This window comes from Lissotriton helveticus, chromosome 1_1 (assembly GCF_964261635.1).
Source record: "Lissotriton helveticus chromosome 1_1, aLisHel1.1, whole genome shotgun sequence".
Taxonomy (NCBI): Eukaryota; Metazoa; Chordata; class Amphibia; order Caudata; family Salamandridae; genus Lissotriton; species Lissotriton helveticus.
This window is the reverse complement of record NC_136057.1, coordinates 1355809580-1355831967: the sequence shown is the minus strand read 5'-3', so window position 1 is coordinate 1355831967 and position 22388 is coordinate 1355809580. Positions and strand designations below refer to the sequence as shown.

The 22388-nt window shown below is 45.6% G+C and overlaps 1 protein-coding gene across 4 annotated transcripts in view; it reads left to right on the top strand.

The window, feature by feature from the left end:
• Positions 1-2395: 2395 nt before the first annotated feature.
• SGSM3 (small G protein signaling modulator 3) overlaps positions 2396-22388 on the top strand; it is a 261901-nt gene continuing 241908 nt past the window's right edge. The window contains exons 1-2 of one of the 4 annotated variants that reach the window (XM_078683334.1): positions 2396-2512; positions 15552-15656. The gene's annotated coding sequence lies outside the window, so the exon portion shown is untranslated. Of the gene's footprint in view, positions 2526-2731; positions 2756-15551; positions 15657-22388 lie in introns of those variants that run through there. The other 3 variants (XM_078683337.1, XM_078683344.1, XM_078683348.1) reach the window with 3 other exon arrangements.

Sequence of the window (22388 nt, the reverse complement as noted above, 5' to 3'; positions counted from 1 at the left end):
GGACCCAGCACCAAAAACTAACACCACAGTGGCCACAGGCTAATGGCACTGTGGAAAGGTTCATGAGAACTCTGATTAAGGCACTCAGGATTGCAGTGGGTCAGCAAGAAGATATGGAATGAAGTCAACATCGCTTTTTGCGAATGTATCGCAATACGCCTCATTGCACCACCCAGTGCACCTGCTATTTCAAAGACAGCATTCCAATTAGGGCAGGCTGGACCCCTGCACCGGTGGCCCTGGGTGGCACTCTGAGAAGGAGGAAGCAAACCAATGAGCGGGCAAGAAGAGCAATGCCCCGGCAACTGGAAGTAGGTGATTGAATACGAATTAAGGATTGTCATCCTGGATGGAAGTTTAGGGGCTCGTTCGAGAGGGGGGGTCTGGGTGGTCCCGAGAGTCCATGGGCCAATGGGTCATGGCTCGCTGTGGATCAGCGACTGTCCCCCGCAACATATTGTGGTTTTGAAAAGTTGAAGGAGACCCCCTAAGGAAGGGTGTGGAAGACACCCCCAATTGTGATGAGCTGGTGGGTGACGATGTGGACATTTGGGATACTCATGTGTCAGGGAATCCAGATCCGGGATCTGGCATCTCTGATGAGCGATCGAGAGTCGCCCTAGTAGCCAAAGAGCTAGAGGAGGAAGAGGTTGACCTGTTGGTCTGAGGCCCAATCCAGAACCCAGACAGCGGCTAAAGGACTATGTATGTGAGTGAGATTGGGTAATTAATTATCGGAGGTTGAATCGGGTGTACTGAGCTGGAGGGACTCCATAGCTCAGAGTACGTCAGCACGCACTGATGCGACCGAGCCAATAAAAAAAGGGGGAACTGCCCCCCTTGTTGTCAGTCCTGAAATACAGGCATGTGCGAGCTAGTGTCTGTCATTGCGAGCCGGAGCCTAGCAGTGGAGGACATGAAGGGCCATGAGTACACCCTGCTCAAAAGGGTATAATTTGCCGATATTTATACGTTTCCATGGACTTCATTGCTTGGTTTTATTCACGAGAATGTGTCACTCTAAGTATCACATTATTGTTTGTTGAATGTCACCCATAAGTACATAGAAACCACGAAAATCTCACACATAAACCATCTGAAAACTTGGCATTTATGCTTGTAATTTGCATTTACGCGAAAGCTGAAGCTTTGCAGTTGTCCACCGAGGGGAAAATTTAATTTCTTGACCACAGAGAAAAGAGGGTTGGTGAGCCAAGAAGTCATAAGGACGTAGTGCCAAGGTCGATAATAAAAAGGCACTTATTCGGCTGCCGCGAGCAGCAAAGTGGAAGACATATAGCGCTCATGGTCTATGGGACTCAGTTGTTGGCTATTGGTTGTACCAAGTCACATTTTGTAGTTCTTTGAGCACATATTTTCAGGGTACTTTAGTTTATTATTAGTTCTGGCGGCTTTGAGTCAGTGCTTAATTTGAGCAGGTGGTTTCTGGCACTTTAATGTCCACATCGGCTTTTATTACAGCCTGCCACAAGATGGCACTGTTTCCCTTTCTTTTTTTAAGAGTACCTCAGCTGTTTCATAATTAAATATAAATACAAATCACTAATACCTGCCACTTAGGTGGCATGTATTAGTCATTTTAATGTATATTAAATGACTGAATTGTCACACTTGTATGAGCATGATGGCTAATAGTGATAGTGCTGTCATTGGCAGCGCTAGTGGGAGCAATGGGCGGGCACGCTGCATAGCTGCCAAAGTTTGAGATTGCCAAGTGTGACATTTTCATAATTTCTGTGTAATTATGAGTGACATTCCAATGACTATGAGTGACACTTTTTGAGCGCAAGCAAAATCAAGCAATGGTCGCTGCAGTGCAGTGGCCTGCTGACAAGAGCCCCGGAACTTCTTTTTTTGAATGTTTTTTATTTACATATTAAGTACAGCTTTGAGTTCAGGAAATAGCTATTTGAGCCTATTTGTTTTGAGCCCCCGGCCGTGACATTGAACTGATACGGCGCATTCCAAGATGGCCGAAGGGAGCGCTGGTCCTTTTCTGTGAATAGGAACCAGCAGCAGTCTAAGCTCACTGCCACTCGCGAATGCCAGGCTTAATATTTGTTTCCATGGTGCCCGTAAATAGTAATGATAAACCGCATACATTGAGAAAAGGAGGAAAGTTGCAAAATGTCTACTGTCATACGTTTAACTATTGATTTCATAAGCAAACGATGGTTTCCGGTTTCCTCTTGTCTCTAGACCCTGCTCTGCTGCTCTCCTGGAATAGCAGGGGGACACCATTGTCGTCACACGCTGTCTAAATGCGTCATGACATCTGACACCGCCCATTCTACGTCTGCCGCCTTTGCCTTGGGTGTGACCTTTAGTTTGCGACTAGTAAGGTGCGTATGCATTACTGCAAAAGGACGACTACATCTCCCGGCATGCCACGTCCTTCTGGACTCCGCGCATGCGCATTGGGGAGGTTCGGCTGTCAGAGGCACAGGTGCAGCAGCTGGGGAAGGACAGCAGGAGATCCGGATCTACCCAGGTGAGGCGACGAGGTAACTGTGGAGGAGGACGTTGTAAATTTAGGAAGGGGCAATAGACCCGTTAAGGATGGGGCCCAGTATTGGTGGACCGTACGGAGTGCACAGAGTGGGGGGGAGCATGGCTACTAAAAGGGGGCCTATGGCAGGTGTGGGGGCGTGGGTACAGACTCGGGAACTGAGGGGAAGAGGTTTGGAGGAAATGGCGAGAGAGTGGCTAACATGTTGTACTGCTGCAGACGAGGGTGGGTTATAGTGAGATGCTATCAGAAGATGAGTAGCATACAAGGAGGGGTGATCGGCTGCTATCCGAGAGGGGAGTATATATAAATGAAGCAGTGTGAAAGGGGCATTATTCGGGGTTGGGGCACCAGGGTGGCGGCAGAGAGTTGAGAGTAAACAGAGGAGAGGAGCCAGTACTCGAGGGAAAACAGGAGGCAATAGTAGATGGGTGTTTGGGGGTACAGGCGGGGGAGATGAGGTATACAGGGAGAAAGGTGGACTGAGGGGAATTCAGTTAGAGAAAGTATGGCAACCGGGTCGGGACTGGGATAACGGGTGCAATGGGAAAAGGGTGACTTTGTGGGAATCGACAGGCTAGGGGCAAGTGGGGGTAAAACAGAGGGGCGAGGTGAAGGTACAGGGTGTGGAACAAGATGACTTCAGAGATAACAGAAAGGGAAGCAGAAGTGAAGAGTGGCATAAAGAGGGCGCTTTGGAAAGCAGAATAGCGGGAGCATAGACAGTGATATAGGTTTTATAAGCTGTGGATCACCTATGTATGTTTTTGAATGGCATATAGAGATGATACTGAAGAAGGTAGTAGGGCTCAGAAAGGTATAGATCAATTGACTTTAGAAGGAGGGGAGGGTAAATGGGACACCACCAAGTAATCTAACGAAATGAGTCATGGAGGGAAGAGCAGGCAGATGGTTGCAGGGAGGAGGCTCTGCAGAGAAGGGCAGTGTGACATGTCAGTCTTATTGAAGGAGACCCGTAAGGGCAGATTGGCGGACACAACCTAAGGAAGAATTATAGGAGCATGAACCATTTGTGTCTGAAAATGTCCTGAGTGCTGCATCGATATTTGTGGGAGCTATATCAAATCATTATTTTCCAAAGCTTAGATTAGTGGAAAAAATGCTTAGTAGTTTTATGACTAAGCAATGGACTTACACGTTTGTGCTAACGTTGATTCGCAAATATGCAACATTCTTCAAAATAAGTGTGTTGTGTATTCTCTCTCTGTATTTGAATTTTGAGTTGTTTGTAAAGCGCACGTTCACTTGGCAGTTTCTTGGCGCTGTAGGATTTCAATCTGAGAGGAGGGAGGAAGTTATGGACTGAACGCTTGCTGAAACAGAAAAGTCTTAAGGTTTTTTCGGAATTCTGTGTAGGAGGGCAAGGATCTAAGGGAAGGGGGGAGAGAGTTCCAGAAGGTGGGGGCGAGCACCGAGAATTTCTGGCCACCGGAGCGCCTCTTCTTGAACCGAGGAATGACAAGCAGAGATTTGGAGGAAGAGCGCAAGTCTCTGGCGGGAACATAGTTGGTTATAGCCGCATTAATGAAAGCGGGGGCAGTGCCAGCCCGAGCTTGAAAGGTGAGGCAGCCGAGTTTAAAGAGGGCTCTTTGCTTTATTGGAAGCCAGTGAAGGGCAGTAAGAAGAGGGGAGGAGTGATGGAATTTTGATAGGCCATGTACCAGGCGAGCTGCCTGGTTCTGCACCAGCTGAAGGCGTTGAAATGCATAGGCCGGGGCGCCATTGTAGATAATATTGCCATAATCAATTTTGGATAAAATCATGGCCATGACGATCAGTTTCAGTGCAGAGGGAGAAAAGAACTGAGATACTTTCCTAATAATGCGTAAAGTAAAGGAGGAGGAGGAAACCACAGAACTAATATGGATGTGAAGTGTCAAAGGGTGATTAAGCATGATCCCAAGGGTTTTAACAGAGTGGGAGGGAGTGGGAGGGGGGCCAAAGGAGACAGGCCAGAAAGATGGTGACCAAGGGTTGCCGCTGCCTCCAGTCAAGATCAATTCTGTCTTATCCGGGTTGAGTTTAAGATGGTTTGCGTTCATCCAACCTCGGATAAACAGAAGGACCAACTGGAAGTTGGAGGCAGCAGGTGAAGAAGAGGAGAAATTAAAAATAAGCTGGAGGTAATCAGCATAGTTATAGACTGTGACCTCCATTTGTTGGAGTGCAAAAATAAGAGGGAAGATATAAAGGTTAAACAAGAGAGGGGAAAGAGAAGAGCCCTGGGGAACCCCGCAATTCGCCTTGCTTGGTGAGGCTGAAAATTCAGCCAAGTGGACCGCCTGTGTGCGTCCCTTCAAAAAAGAGCCTATCCAGGTGAGGGCCTGGCCCCCTATGCCCGCCGCCTTGACACGGGACAGAAGAATGGAATGGTCCACCGTGTCAAAGGCGGCGGATAGGTCCAGAAGGATCAGGGCTTGGGGAATGTTGGTGTCTAGGCCCTCCCTAAGTTGGTCCATAACTGAGATGACCACCTTCTCTGTGGAATGCCAGGGGCGAAAGCCCGCCTGGCAGGGTGCAAGATAGCTGCTACTCTCAATAAAGGAGCTAAGCACCTGGGTGACATGGGACTCTGCTATTTTTCCCAAATAGGGGAGGAGGGATATGGGGCGATAATTTGCGGGGGAGGAGGGATCAGCACCGGGTTTTTTCAATATTAGGAGAATTATAGCGGTCTTAAGGGAGGCCGGGACATGGCCCGACGTAAAGCAATTGTTCAAAAAGGCCAAGACAGGTGAAGGACATGCCAGAAAAAACTGGCTGAGGATGCGTGCCGGGGCAATGTCGGCAGGGGAGCCCGACTTGACTCGATTGAGTAGGGAGAGCAACGATTCTCTGGCAAGTGAAGGGATAGAAGTGAGGAAGCAGTGATTTTCAGGTGGTTGGGGAAAAATAAAAGTGGGGGGAGGGGGAGGAATGTTGGCTTTAATGAGAATTATCTTGTCAATGAAAAAATCATTGAGTGAATCACATAAGGCCTGGGAAGGGGGGATTTTGGGTGAGGCTCTGTCCGACGAAGCTAGCTCATGTACAGTGGAAAATATCTCACGGGATTGGGATTCTGCCGCTAGAATGCGTCCGGAGAAATACTCGGTCTTAGCCGTGAGTATAGAGGTTTTATATTCATTAAGTACGGTAACAAAATGTTGCCGGGAGATGGGTGAGTAGGCTCGGCGCCAGGCTCGTTCAGCCTGTCTTACCTCCAGTTTCTTGGCTTTAAGGTCGAGGCTGAACCATTTGTTGGCCTTATGGGAGCGGTTAATAGCCATTCGCTTCAGAGGGGCCACAGGGTCACAGGCGATGGTGAGCCATCGATCAAGTGTGGCAATCTGGGAATGGGGGTCGATCCCATGATATCGGGGCAGGTGACTGTTAGCGAATTGCAAAGGGAGGTGATATCCACTTTGTTCCAGTTCCTAGCCCAGATGTTTTTAGGGGCAGGAGGGGGTGTTTTTTGGTTCAGGTCCATGGAAAAGGCAAGTAAAGAATGATCCGACCAAGGACAAGGCGAGACAATGGGGGAAGAGGTAGGGATGTTAAGCGTCCAAATCTGGTCCAAGATATGGCCGCCAGTGTGAGTAGGACTTTGAACATGTTGGATAAATTTAAAACTAAGGAGTGATTGAGTGAAATCTTTGGAAATAGAGTCTTCAGCGGGATCAGTGGGCCAATAATTAAAGTCGCCCAAAACTAAAACAGAGGCGTTATTTATTACCAAAGTGGCCAGAAGGTTCTGAAAGGCAAGGAGAAAGTCAGGAGACGACTGAGGGGGTCGGTACGTTAGTATGCATGTGACAGGAGTCTTAAGGTAGGTGGAGCGCACTACAAGGCAGTCAGCAGCTGGTAATGTGGGCGAGGCCAGAATATGAAAATGGAACTCCTTACGGGCAATCAAAGCTACGCCGCCTCCTGCTCTGCTTCCAGGTCGATCAGCACGGAGCATAGAATATTCAGGTGGGAGGGCGGCAAGGACACTGGGCAGGGAGTCTGACCTGTACCAGGTTTCTGTTAGAAACCGAAGATCTGGGGTTTTTGAATCCAAAAGATCGTAAATTTCAATCTGGTGCTTAACGGCCGATCTCGTGTTAAGGAGGAGGGCAGTAGTGGTGATAGGGGGAGGGAGAGATTGTGTAATAGGACCCGGTGCTGCAATACCCAGTTTATGGGTGTATGACCTAGTAGCTTGGTTCAATTGCCAGTTAGCATTTAACGAGCGCAACTGGTCAGCAGTATACGAAAGGGATAGCGCAGAGTGTTGTGTCCCGTGGCCCGGTCTAGCGCGGACGGGTGCAGACGGGCTTGCCTTCGGCGCGCAAACGGCGCGCCCGCTGCGCTCGTCCGCTGCGCGTACGGGAGTTACACATTTTATAAGGGACAGGAAGTGGTGGTAGGGGGCGTGGCCTCTCGAGCAAGGGGCGTGGCCTATGTGGGCGTCGCTGGTGGCGGCAATTTCCAGGTCCCGCGGCAGCGGTAAACTCCGCTGCGCGGTGGATTTAAGAGCGTGAATGCGCCCTGGTCAAGTGGGGAGTGAGCGGTTAAAAGCAACAATGTCAAAGTAAGTGACACTCAAATTTTTAAAAACAACAAGACAGACAGGCCTACTCCCGGCTTTTCGCCTCAGGAGGAAATCGCTATCGACTGGACGCTTGTAGTCAGCGCCAGATATAGTGGTGTCTCTCTCTCTATCTCTCTCTCTGTCTCTCTCTCTGTCTCTCTCTCTGTCTCTCTCTCTGTCTCTCTCTCTGTCTCTCTCTCTGTCTCTCTCTCTGTCTCTCTCTCTGTCTCTCTCTCTGTCTCTCTCTCTGTCTCTCTCTCTGTCTCTCTCTCTGTCTCTCTCTCTGTCTCTCTCTCTGTCTCTCTCTCCGTCTCTCTCTCCGTCTCTCTCTCCGTCTCTCTCTCTGTCTCTCTCTCTGTCTCTCTCTCTGTCTCTCTCTCTGTCTCTCTCTCTGTCTCTCTCTCTGTCTCTCTCTGTCTCTCTCTCTGTCTCTCTCTCTCTCTCTCTCTCTCTCTCTCTCTCTCTCTCTCTCTCTCTCTCTCTCTCTCTCTCTCTCATATGAGCGCACATGCTTTGTGAAACATGCTCACTTCCAAAAAGGTCATGGCATTTCATAATCAAAACTTGTTACATGGCGTTCTGCCCATTTCTCGCTGAACATGTAGAGGGGCAGTCATACTATGTCTCGGAGGCTCGTCAATTCAACTATCTTGCAGAGCCATAACCTTCTGGCAAATGGTGGCAAAGGAACTGGATAAAAAAGCAAATGAAATAACTGGCGAAGTCCAGAACTGAACGGCCTTCTCAATTTTTAAATAGCATCGCCATCTTGCATTTTACTGTTTGTGAAATAAAATATTATTCTAAAAATTTTTACAATCAGATACTTTTAAAGCTATTGCTCGCAGATTCTCAAGCACCTGATTGCGTTACGCACGTACTTTGCGCATTATCAAACATTCCTCAAGTTGTATTTACAATGTATTATAGTGGTTTGTATACCCTTTTATGATTTTAATGAAATCAAATAAAGTGTTATGACTGACCATTTCTCGCTGAAATTTTATTTTTTAAGACTATAGTGAAGTCACAGCCACTACGCTTGTTATAGATGGAAATAAAGTATTGCTGTTGGCTTGTTTTTTCTCCACACAAAGGCTTTTATATTTGGCTGCAACAGAATGTGGTTAAGTAACATACCATTCCCCACTACTCTAAGTTCCAAGTTGTAAATGATACGTACAACGTCAAACCAGTTCTTTGACTTGGGTTGGTGTAGTTGGCGGCCCCTACGTACTCGTGGGTGTGTTTCCTCATGGTTGTTTACATGTGTTGACAGCCTTTGATGAGGATCTATTTTATCCATTCCTTTTGTCCCAAAAGGGGACCGAGAGGACATTAGTTTCCGAGCAGATGGTTTTGGGACTAGAAATGTAAAAGGCTAGTTCAGTTGATATCAGCTTTGACTCCTTGACACTTGGAGCTGGTAGTTGAAAGCTTTGCTTGAATTTGTGTCCAACCACACTGGGCTAGTTGTGTTTCTTTTGGGGTACTAGGGCCCCCTGGCTTTACAAATCCAACTCTCCGTTGATGTTAGAAACACCACTGTACTAGAACCCAATTGTAGCCTCAAGTAAAAACAAGCATTTGCAATGCAATAGGTCTCGCATTTGCGAGAGTTTAAGCTATTGACATTGTAAATGACAATGCCTTTCATTTATGTTTTAAAGACCAACACGTAAATAAAAGGCATTGCCATTTACAATGCCAATAGCTCAAACTCTCACAACTGCGAGACCTATTGCATTGCAAATGCTTGTATCCAAAGGCGAATGAAGCTTTAGATGAACGAGTGAGGCACAGGAATCGGAAAGACACGGGCTAATGTTCTGTTAGGTGCTCGTATGCGAGGTGAATGGGTGGACATAGCGCATTGTGCAAACACGATGCCTCGAGGCACTGTGCGTCCGTGGCCCGCAGTTCCTCTACCTGCACGGGGACGCTTTTGTTAAGAAAGGAAGTCTCAAATTACTGTCACTGCGAGGAACTGCAACAGATCTAGTGTATGCATCGGCATTTTCATTTTTCTACCACAGGTACAATAGTGTGCATTATACAAATATTCATTTACTACGATTTATAGAAGGCGCTGCCAATGTTTGTCACACATCAGTGGCCACAGCTGCCGACTTTGGAACTGAGGAACCAGGTTCAAGTCTGGGCGTCGTTTCAACACCCTGTGCTCCTGGGCAACTCACTTAATCTTCCCGAGCCTAAAAAACCGAACGCGACCAGAGCTTGTGTATTGTAACTGGTGCTCATGTGCACTAATACCTCGCGCTACATATAACAGCAATATATACATATAAACCAGCGCCTAGAGGCAATCCAGTTTCCAAAACGCGCGTGCTTACTGACGCTCTCTCCTGGCTGCGCTGATAACTTTGGAAACACGTCACAGATACATCAATCTTGGCTGCTCCGCTGGGCACAATCCTGGGTTCTAATCAGTGCGAACATTGAAAGCGCTTGGCTTGCAAACAGCACATATTCAAATACTAAGCGCTATATGAAACTGAACAATTCTATACAGGCTGGAAGCGGCTAGAGGCTGGAGCTCCTCGCCTGGCGCTATATACATGATGCTTCATTACATCAAACAAGCGATGTCAGGTACGTAATCTTCCTGTAACTCCGGGTGTCTGGGGCTGCCTGCCTCGAGTGGTCAAAGGTGGGTGCCAGAGGGCAGAGGGGACGCACGCGGTGTATTCACCACCACATCTTTATACTGGCGAGAGGCTGCCTGCAAAGTATGCCTCTACACTACGGAAGAAGTAATGCATGCCTCCTTCCCCAGAGAGGGTCTGCCTGCAAAGCATGCCTCCTTACCCAGAGAGGGTCTGCCTGCAAGGCATGCCTCCTTCCCCAGAGAGGTGCTGCCTGCAATGCAAGCCTCCTTACCCGGAGAGGTGCTGCCTGCAATGCAAGCCTCCTTACCCCAGAGAGGTGCTGCCTGTTACTTGATCCTCCACATTAAACATGCCAACCCTCGCTCCAAAACCTACAACTAGGCTATGTAAGCTCGAGGACGAGGTACACGGCAAAGGCTGCTTCTGTGCAAGTCCCAGGACCTAGTGCGCGTGGCCGAGGAAGAACCAATACTTACGTTAATAGAGGAGGGGGCTCTTCTCAATTGCTCCTGTGTTGGGGAAGCGGCGGGCACGAATTAAAAAAACCGGCGGGCACGAATTAAAAAAACCAATCACCGCCGCAGCCCGGAGGAAAACACCGGAAGCAGATGTCCGGCCCGCCGCCTGGTTGTGGGCGGGGCCGGGAAGAGGTGGGTCCGCTCCGACTGCCTTGCGGAAGCTTTGCCTGTTGTCCTCCGGTCTCCCGAGTCGTGAGGGAGACCGGAGATGCCGTGCCAGCCATGGCGGGGGGGGCCGTGCACAAGAGGGAGCCCCCGCTGGAGAAGGAGAGACCGGCCCGCCGCCGAGCGCCAGCCGACCCGGTGAGTCCCGAATAGAGAGGAGGGGCGTGAGGCCTCATGTATGCGGCGGCCGGGGGCGCTTCTATGTATGCGGCGGGGGGGGCGGGGCAGGGGGGGGGCGCGGTGCGCGCGCGTGTCTGTGTGTGTGTGTGTGTGTGTGTGTGGGCCTTCCTGCCTGCGTGTGCATGTGTGTGTCTGTGGCAGGGGACGTGCACGGCGACGGGCTGGGCGTGCGCGCTCACGAGGTCAAATCTCCGGCAGGAGAAGCTCGTGACAGACTGCTGTCCACATTCCCCTAAAAGTGATTACATTAGTTGTCTCGCATAGACAGCAAAAGCTTCGCTTTTGCTTTCGTCTAGCGAGACCTAAAAAAAAAGTGGAATGTCTCAGAAGGTGTTAAAAAAGTACAATTTCGGAATTTAAACATTCATACTTTTAAATGTATTAAAATATGTATTGATACGAAAAAAAGTTATGACTATCTGTGATAGCCAATACCACTGGTGAATCGTGTACATTTCGGATCTATGAACCAGATGTACTAACAGACTAGGTGCAAAAAGTGGTAGCAGATTGCACACTGAGTTTTTGCGACCACACTGTCATTTAGCAGTGCAACCTATGTACTGATAGGTGACGTTGCAAAATCTCCAGTTGCAGAGGATGGGCAAATGGCCTATTTAATGAATATTAATTAGGCAGGTTGCTATTTACAACCCATGTGATTGGCTGCAAGTGCAGTGTTGGTGGCCTGCAAGGAACACAGACCTCCCGTTCTGCATTTCTCTTAAAACAGCCAGGGTTTTGTAAAATGAATTTGTGCCACTTAAAAAAACAAAAACGTTTTGAAACACTACAGGGGGAGCAGGAGTGGTCTCCTTGTATTAAACCATCCATTTGCATTTAATAGATTATAGACCCAATTCATGTCTGTGTGCCCTAGGAGCAGCGGATTTACAGAATTCCAAATTAATGCAAATCAATACAAATCAGTACAGAGGTATTCATAAAATGACCAGCTTCATATTAAAATGCGATACATAATGCTGTGTAGGGTTTTTAGAAATTCATATAAATTATTAGTCACACGTTGCATCACAAGTTATTTCAGTAAAACAAGAACATTCACAAAATATCCTACTCACTCCTTGATTGTTAAAATTGTGGATCTCAAAAGTTTTTTTTACAGATCATGTGAATTTGTCTGCATGCACAGATACGGTGCCCGCGTCCCCTAATACAGCGATCTTAATATTTTTTGCTCCAAGGATAACTGTTTCAGGTCATGTTCACATGCCTTCAATGAAAATGAGCAAATTCCGCCAAAGGCCGCTAAGACGTCCACTTTTTAATTAAGTCTAGTAGATGCAGACCTTGATTGATGATTTCTAGGGGTGTGCTAAACTCGCATAATTACATGCAATTACTGCAAAATTATGCATAATTCCGCAAAATTTGTCTTGCACTCCAAAAATTACCCGAACATCACTTTCGGGTAAATATTCAACTCGAAAATGTAATTTGGAGTTGATTTTCAGGCACTCGGGTTCAAAAGGCTGCTACTCGCATTCAGATTTGTAATTTTGCACTTCAAAATTATCAAGACTTGGCGCTTGAGTAAAAATATCTACCTGAAATGTTTGTTGACCGCACATGTCAAAGGAATTGCCTCTCACATTGAAAACCCTGCTGATCACGTTCACATTTGTGGTTTTGTGCTAAATAATTACTGTAACGGTCTTGGGGTAAAACATTGCTTGCATTAAAAAAATTACCTGAACAGCAAATCTTGTGTTAACATTTTCCCCAATAATTACACAGTGTGGCATCATGTTGCAACTCATCTAATTTCACATACATTTTGTTACCTGAAAATACAAAAAATCATGGCAGTTTTTTAACGTAATTAAAATTTCACCCAGGTCTTCTGATTTCCCCAGGAACATCTACATTCAAGGTTTGGGAGCACCATACATCTAAACTGCTTTCTAACTTGAAGAGCGAACATATTAGAGCTATACCTTCATGGCTGGTAGACTGCATAATTGTTTTACATTTTGCTCACCACTTTTTATTCTGACAAAGTCGATTTGCTCTTTTTAAATGAATATGCCTTAAGATGGCCCTGAATCCTCTTTTTAAAAACGATTGTGCTAAGAATCTTATCTGCTAAAATCAGATTAATGAAATACTCCCTCTTACAATGTTCAAAATATTTACACAAGGGGCAATCTTGTTTAGGTATTTATGGACACGTAGTAACCAGATCAGATAACTGACTTTTTTTGTTGGCTGATATTGCAATTAAGTAAATTAACGTCAGCCAGGGCTTCTGGTGTTTAATGTTCTAATAGTTGCCACTGCGCCATATATTGAAATATCCTGAGAAGATGGATCGTAACCTAGCTGGTATAAACCTCTGGATTAAATTAATATCTGGAGCAAAGAAATCCCTAAAGAGATTTGCTGATGATAGAGGGCACCTTTGATCTGATTTAAAATTGGGGCACATTCAATTTCATGCTTGAAGTAATAGTGATGCTGAAGTACTTGTACTGAGCATTGCAGTTTTTGCCATTAATTTGGCAGTTAGCTCCAGGTATTTAATTCCCTATACATTTTTGTTCCCTTATTATACACAAGGCATTTGTTAAAGGAGCTCTGCAATGTTCTAGAAGTGAGATTGAGGATTATGTTGTTGTTTGCATACACTAGACACTGTCCTACCTTGTGGTTGGGGAGGACCGCTATTGCAAAATCAAACATTTAATAGGTATCCATGGGTTAGTAGCCAAATTATAATGGAGCCAAGATGCAGCGTTGTGTCTCCCCAAAATTCCCACATCACATGGGTTTAATCTACTGCCCTCACTCGTGTGGAAGATATTTAGCAAGGAGGGCTCAATAACCCATTGGGACAATCTGATACAAAGTTTATTTCAATCACAGGTATTATCGGGATCTTTTCTAACTGACCCTCTCTTATCTCTTTGTCATTAAGGCTATGCTGTCAATAGTAGGGAAAGCACACTCTTTAATACTCAAGTTAAGAATATCTCCCCTTTCATGGATTGAGTACAAGATGATATTGAGCAAAACAGATTTGTGTAGATGGTTAAGAATCGTGACCAACATTTTGTATGATGTTTGCACTTTTGATGGGTTGTATTGTATTGTATTGTGATTTGTAAAGCGCGATTGCTGCCCAAATGGGCGTCCAAGCGCTAGAGCATGGATAGCAGAGCTGAGGGTGGCGGAGACTGAGATTTAAGTGGGCCTGGCAAACAGAAAGGTTTTCAGTTGTTTGCGGAATGAGAGTAGGTTAGGGTTGGACCGGATTTGTAGTGGGAGTGAGTTCCACATTTTAGCGGCCTTTAAGGAAAACATCCTTCCTCCGGTCCTAGCTCTCCGTACTCTTGGGACTACGGCCAGAAAGGCCTCCGTGGACCGAAGGGGTCTATTAGGGTGGTTTCGAGTGACCAGTTTGTTAATGATCGCTGGACCCGACTTCCAGAAAGCTCGGTGGGCAATACATAGTGCCTTGAAAGCCACTCTCTGTCTCACTGGGAGCCAGTGTAGGCTGCTCAGTGCGGGTTTAGCAGACTGCGTCCTTGGAATCTGTAGCAGGGCGCGGGCTGCGCAGTTCTGGACCACCTGTAGCTTTCGCATGGACGTCTCAGGGGCTCCCACATACAGGGCGTTGTTTGAATCCAGCCGGGACTGAATCAGGCCCTGAACTGCCACTTGTTTGGCTTCCATTGGGAGGAGGGGGAGGACTTTCCTTAGAGTTCTAAGTAAGCCAAAACAGATGGCGGATAGTTTTGTAGCCTGGGTGGAGAAGGAGAGGTTTTTGTCCAGCCATACTCCTAAGCTTTTTACGCTTTCTTTGGGAGTGGGAGGGGTGCCCAGACACCCAGGCCACATGGAGGGAAGTGACGTGGGTGATGCGGGGCCTAAGAGCATGAGCTCGGTTTTGTCTCCATTAAGTTTCAAAGAGGAGCATGTCATCCACTTTTTAATGTCCTCTAGGCAGTTCATCAGACTTCCTGAGGTGTGACCGGCGCCTTCCTGAGTCATTGAAACCACTAGCTGGGTATCGTCAGCATATGATACAATTTTTATACCCGAGGGTTCGACGAGCCCAGCCAGTGGTTGCATATAGACATTGAAGAGCGCAGGGCTTAGTGAAGAGCCCTGCGGTACTCCACAGTTCAGGGGTTTTCTGGCTGATATTGTGTCCCCGTCGAAGATCTGGAAGGATCTATTGTGCAAGAATGAATCAAGCCATCTTAGTAGCAGTAGCAAGTAGCAAGTAGCAAGTAGCAGTGGTTTTGCCAAATGGTGTTTCAAGTTTATTTTTGCATGTTAAATGGCATTCAGTCCAGCATAATTTTATTTCTAACAAATCAGTATTACAAAGGTCCCTAATGTGATGTACCAAGCTATCATAAGTTATAAAGAAAGAACCAGAATGATATTGCTTGACATCTGAGTTATTGTATGGGACCTAAAACTCACAGACTCGGAAATCAAAATCTTCCTGAAATAGGGACTGCCCAATGCAGTGCTTCTATTTATAAAAAAAGGAGACATGCTTTCTTATTAATTTGGCAATAATACCCAAAAAGCATAGAAACGGAGATGCAGGCTTCTACAGGCAAAGGCATTAACGTAATAAGCAAGGCAAAAACAGAGGTGCATTCTACAATTAAAGAAATGAAACTAGGTTTACATGGTCGATAACCTGCTGAATATTGGCTGTAGGAAGAGGAATCTGCTGATTGATTTGTAATTTGGACAATAGATGATCAAATATAAGACCACATTAGTCCTTGAGGTCTCTCTTCAACATATTGTTAGAGCATGAGTAATGGTGTAGTTCGATATGTGTTTTGTGCTTTTAGACTGCAATTACATTTCTGTAGATGTGTTATGGAATTGATGATAATAAGTGTTGATACTCTTGAATTATGTCAATTAAATACTGTATTTTGATATGTTTGGTAACATTACAGAGCTGCTCTAAAATCATGTGGAGATACTAACGCTTTTCCAATTGAAGTTCACCAAAGAGCCTTCTGAGTGTCCTCCAAAAAAAAGAAGGCACACTGTCAAATAAGGTAAGGGGAGTAATAGTTAGTATCCTGGAAGTTTAATGTCTCCTAGAAGTTTTGCACGCCTGGTTTATTTGAGTGAGATGTTTGCCTTTTGGTTTTCCATAGGAAGTCTAAGAGTCAGTATCTGTCAATAATTTTAAAGAAGTCCCGGAGAGTGTCATAGGAAAAATACCAGTTAGAAAGTTGATCTGTGGAGCGACTGTCCTTTTTATGGGTTATATCCTCCTTCAGTTTGATTTTGCCTTTAATCTGGTATTCTGTACAATAAATTCTACAGTCATAAGTACTATTTTCCTCATCATTTCTACATTAATGTAACTTTCTATCATTGTTCTCTTTTGTGATTAGTGTATTTGCTCTGCTGTTCTTATTCTGGTATGTGGCAGTCTTGCAAAATAATACTTGTCTGTTTTATGTAAGTACCTTGGATAGTTAAACAAGAGTTCATGTTTTTACCACTTAACCCTTCCGCTGAAAGGGCACGACGATAGAAGTACTTACACACTTAAGGGGCCGATTACGATGCAGTCAGAAAAGGCTTCGACCCTCGGTTGGAGCCTGACTGATCGCATCGTAATATGCCAGTCGGATTCTTTTCCGACCACCTCATTGCGATGGACGTGTTCGGAAAGGAATCTGACCGGTTATTCCGTCTAGCATCCAGCGGGCTCAGAGAGCCCGTCGGCCAATCGGTATGCGACCTGTAATGCCAAGGGCTGCTCTTTCCGCCCTTGGGATTACGATGTTGAGTTCCGGCAGCCTTTCCGTGCCAGGATTTCTGACACAGAAAGACTGTTGGAACTTGCATTTGGGGGCTCCAAGCAGGGCCCCCTTGGGTGCACGGCCTCCGTTTGGAGGCAGAGATCTTGCACCCCGTGGCAGGCACCTTGAGGCGCCTGCTATGGTGTGCTGGGATTAGCTGCGCTTCCCATTTTGCAATGGAAGCATGCATTACGGCCGTTTTACGGCCTGAATGCATGCTCCCATTGCAAAATTTAGGAATGCGACCGAACAGTGTTCAATCTCATCCTAATGGGCCGGTCGGGACCGCCGACTGGCTGTCAGTCGGTCCCATGACCGAGACGATGTCGGGCGGAGGTAACTCCTCCTAACATCGTAATCAGCCCCTTAAGGGTGCTGATATAGCAGTGCTGCTCCATGGTGTCTACCACAGTTAGAAGGGTAACCGGCAGGGCTATCATGAACAGGCATTAATTTTTGGGCTAGGTTCAGCTTTTGCAGCTTGTCCCAGCATTGCCAGAGGCAAGCACATAGGCACCATTCTTTGTTCAGCTGAAACCAACGTTTAAAAATCATTTTCTCTAGTTAGACTCCATCCACAGGTTTCAGTAGTGAGGTAGATTCCAGCAATACTAGCAAAATCAAGTTGGCTGCATTGAGCACATTTGACTTTTTATTAAGTCACATGTAGATAGTGGAAATGAGTGCACTTGTTAAAGGTACTTGGATACATCTGCCAAATAGTTGGCGAGCACAGTGAAACAAGGATACAGCCGTGCTCGAGATCATTCCTATTCTCAGCTAGATGTATTAAATCACCACCCTAGCCGATTCTAATTTATGAACAATGTGCTGAAATATAACCTTACTGGAGTCATTCTTTTTTTGTGCAATAACTAAAGTCTCATTTTACCCACAATAAAGCGTGATCAACACAATCACAAGTTAGTCTAGTCAATAAACTCTGCATACAGTTTCATTCCCTTCAATGTCACTTTTTTCCTGTTAAATTAGGGAGTACTAGACAGTTATCAGTAAATGACTGTTCAGATTTAAATCCTTTCTACTTTAGGGGAGGTGGATTATTACTATCTATAAATTCCTGAAGATGTATGAACAACCAGAGGTTAAAATTGTACCCCTGGAATCCAAAAAGATAATTAAACTCTTAACTATTTCTAGTTGATTTAGACCCTTATTTATAGTTGGGGAGTTATTATCCTACCCTTTCATGATTAGGAAAGTTTTATTTTGTAGACTGGCTTTCATATTTGTAATAATAACTTTGTTCAGTGCGCCGTATTTAATAAAACGAAAAAAAGCTGTAATTTGAATGTTATTGGTAGTCCGATCTGTAGAGCCATTTGGTTTTTGGATGGCTGTCAAATGTCCTTGAGAACCCACCCAAGATTACCAATTTAAATAGAAACTGGGATTGAATCGGCTAGAAAGTCCATTGTAGCATTTCCCTTGATTACAACTTCATAAATACTCTGAGCAAGAGTACTTGGGTACTCGAGGAGCGTGAATTCTAATGAACTTACCCAAGTGCGTTTGGTGCACATTTCCAGAAATTCTGGACATTCCCTACACTTGAAGCTCCCATAGTTTTTCCATTGTTCTGTGACTTTGCATCTTCAGAGGAACCGTAAAGCCTTTTCTCATTCTTTTCCCAGTGGTGTGCAAGATTAGGGGTAGCAGGTAGTTTAAAGCTCATATCTTCTGTTTTACATTGCAACATTACTTTTATTAATTATCTTGAGTCAGGTCTGATTAAAAGCCCTTTCTCCAAATAGTATTTGTTGAGCTGCCAGTAGCCGAGGAGATCACATCCCATTAAAAAAAAAATATATTCAAAAAAAGGTTTTGCCTTTACATGATAATGAAAGTACTACGCTTAGGGAAGACGAACAATTATACGCTAGATTATTTCAATTCCGGAATAAAGAGCATTTGCCAAAGGTTCTAGGAATAAATTGAAGAGTATCTGTGATAGTGCTGACCCTGTGGAACCCCCATAGAAACGGAGGAGGACTGGGATATGGATTGCTTTATCTTGACTTTTTGTGATCTAATTTGGAGGAAGGAAGTAACCCATCGCAATACCGGCCCTGAAAAGCCCATTCTGTGTACAAGGCTGGATAAGAGATTGTCTTGGTTAACCATGTCAAAACCTGAAGAAAGGTCAAAGAGAGTCCGGAGGCATGCTTCGTTGTGGTCTAACATTAACAGGATGTCATCCATAATGTGAGTGAGAGCCGATTTCGCGCAGTGGCCTCTTCAAAATCCGGATTGATATTGGTCCAGAAGTTGGAAGTCCTCCATGTGAGCTCATAGTTGCACCTGCACGCATTTTTCCAGTAGTTTAGCCAGCATGGGGATGGTGGAGATAGGCCGGAATTTATTGAGATCAGCTCCGTCGGCACTAGGTGTTTTTTTTTTTTGAATGGGGGAGATCTGTGCTACTTTTAAGCAGTCGGGGATCGTGCCGTTCGATAGCGAGGCGTTGATAATCTTTGTCCAAAGGGGAGGATGGTATCCTTGATGTCTTTGAAGATAGGTGGTGGTAGCGAGCTGGTGAAATGATTAGATGGGTCGATTACCCGCAGAGTGTCGCTGAGGGGAGTAAAAGAAAACCAAGGGGCTTCGTTCTTGGTGCCAGTATTGGAGGGGCTGAGCCACCCATGGAGAGTTGGAGCAGCCCTCCCTGCTGATGGGAGAATAGCCCTCTTCGCTTCCAGGTCGATACTGATGCTCTTAGTTTTCTCAGTGAAGAATGCCGCCAACTCGTCGCAAGATGGAAGGCCGTCGCCAAGGTCAGAGCTGCTGGGTGTCTTGCCCGATTGTTGTTTAACACTTTCAAAAAGTTTCTTGGGGCAGTTTTTGGCTTGATTGAGTTGTGTTTGGAAAAAGTCAGCCTTTGCACAACTGATTTTTGTTGTTGTTATAAGTGTTCCTGACCGATCTAAGGTTGATTCGATGTACAGTGGAGGGTACTGATCTCCAGGTCCTTTCAGCTGACCTTAGGTTGTGGCGTTTAGAGTTTAGGTTGTCATTGAACCAAGGTTTGGACATTTTGAGGGATGCAGTTTTTAGTTGTAGAGGGGCCATTTCGTCCAGGATGCCAGTGATGGTGGTATTATAGAAATCTGTGAAGACATGAACTTCAGAAATGTCCGAATGGTGAGTCAAGGCCTTTCTACAGTGGCTTGCTAGATCCATAGAGTTAATATTCCTAAGGTTCCTTTTCCATTATTTCGTTTTCTTGGGTTGAACCCTCTTCGGTGATACCTCCTTGTTAATTAGGAAGAAGATGCAGTAATGGTCCGACCAATCACAAGGGATAATGGCATCTATTGAGATGGTTTTTCCTTTGGAGATGAGATCCAGAGCTTCACCCTTGTTATGGGTTGAACTTTCGAAATATTGTGTCAGCTCGTGCTTCAATAGGAAGGTTTTTAGACAGTTTACAGCCTGATCATTTGGGTTAGACCAGTGTAGGTTGAAATCTCCCAGGAATATTTGGGAGACTAGGGTGTCATCATTGGAGGAGATTATTTCCATTAATTGTTTGATGATGGAAAGACAGTCTCCAGGGGGGTGGTAGAATGTGTGTAAATGCATACAGGGCGGTGATTGCTATAGATGTTGATGCATAGGTACTCACTCGAGGTCAGACCGGAGGTATCAGAATGTGAGACAGAGAGTATATTTCGAATTATGCAGGCTAAACCTCCACCCTGTTTTATGGATCTGTCTAATCGAATTATGTCATGGCTAGGTGGGACTAGAGGGTCAATGATAGGGGTGGATGAGAAATGGTTCTCTAAATGCACATAATCAGACATGGAAAAAGTACAGTACAAAAAGATGTTTTAATCACTCAAAGCTTCCAGTATACTCTTACCTCAGTAACCTTAGTTAAAATGCTGAATGTTCATAATTTAGGCATAGAGTGGGTATTTTCAGCAATTTTACCATTGCCAATTCTAAGGTTCCGTTTTGGCTGCTATTACAAAATATTGTTTTATCAGAGGTTGATTGACCTTTTTAGTGAAAACTTTGCAACTCACTACCCCAAACTGAATTCTGGACCTCCAGAAAGTCACTAAAGAAATAAAATTAACCCCTGGTATTAGTAGAATCCTCCCCTGCAATTGGCATTGCAGTTGGATGCTCACTATATTATTTCTCACTGAAGGACATTTTCAGCTAATAGAAATGTTTGGGCAGCTTCCAGGGCAATTGAAGTATATGTATACTGGTAATACCCTTAATACCCTTAATATATATCATACGTGCTAAACAGTTTGAATAGATACAAACAATACCTGAACAAACCTCAGTAATGCATGAAAACAACATAACTGCAACCCCCTTTTTGTAAGTCCTCCTTGACTTGAACTAACTTTTCTGCCATAAACATGAATTGAGAGCATATCAATCAATCAATCAATCAAGACATTTATAGAGCGCACTACTCACCCGTAGGCGCTAGGGGGGGGGGGCGTTACTGCTCGAACAGCCAGGTCTTGAGCTTCTTCCTGAAGGAGAGGTGGTCTTGGGTCAGGCGCAGGTCGGTCGGGAGGGAGTTCCAGGTCTTGGCGGCCAGGTAGGAGAAGGACCTTCCTCCTGTTGTCGCTCTTCGGATGCGGGGGACGGCGGCGAGGGCGTGGCTGGTCGATCTGAGGTGGCGCTTGGGAGCGTAGAAGTTGATTCGGTTGTTGAGGTAGCTCGGGCCTTGATCGTGTAGGGCTTTGTGTGCGTGGGTGAGGAGACGGAAGGTGATTCTTTTGTTGACGGGGAGCCAGTGCAGGTCTCTCAGATGTCCGGAGATGTGGCTGTTTCGTGGGATGTCGAGGATGAGTCTGGCTGAGGCGTTCTGGATCCGCTGGAGTCTCTTCTGGAGCTTGGCGGTGGTTCCGGCGTAGAGGGCGTTGCCGTAGTCCAGTCGGCTGGTGACGAGGGCCTGGGTGACAGTCTTCCTGGTCTCGGTGGGGATCCACCAGAAGATCTTCCGTAGCATGCGCAGGATGTTGAAGCATGACGAGGAGACGGCGTTGACTTGTCTGGTCATGGAGAGGGAGGAGTCCAGGATGAAGCCCAGGTTGCGTGCGTGGTCCGTCGGTTTGGGTGCGGTGCCCAGGGCGGGGGGCCACCAGGAGTCGTCCCAGGCGGAGGGCGAGGAGCCCAGGATGAGGACCTCCGTCTTGTCTGAGCATACTGCAATTGACCTACCATATTTAACATTGGAAAGATGGAAGGTTGCTGTCTAAAGTACAACTCTGTATAATCCAGATTCCAACACTCCCTGGAGCTAACACCAGTTAGGGTCCTCCCTTAATTACAGCCTCATAAGTTGTTTAGGGACCATATTGAAATATTGGCTCCTATATGTAGTGATTTGCAGATTTGGCGTGAGGCTAGCTACTTCGGAATATGAATATCTCACTCTTGGATGGACTATATTTCGCAATTTCTCTACCCGCTCTCTAAGTTTTTTTTTTGCAAACTTAAATTGATGTGAAAACCCTGAGCTGTAAAGGAGGTGGACAGCTAGATCATCATAGTTTCTCTCACTGGTGAATAAAAATATACCTCACAACCAATCTTGTCCTTATGACCATTACTCTTTTCAATAAACCTCACTAAAGCAACCTGTTTTGACCCAATTGAGAATTAAGGTAAGTTTCCGAGTATACAGTGAACGTTGGACCAAAGTAGAGATTGCTTATGGCGGTAGTCAGGAAATAGATTTACCAGATGAACCCCCTACGGGCCTACTAATTGGATCTGACTTTTCAGCAAGAGCCACAGCCATATTGGTAGTTATACTTTTACTCACTGATTTCTTACCAAATTTAGTGGTAACATAGACTATCATAAAGGAGCTACTTCCGGCTGAAACATGCAGCCTGAGCCATCTTCAGATCATGTTGGCCGTGATCATTTAAATTAGTTGCATCATCATTTTAGTGGCCAAGTGTTAAGACA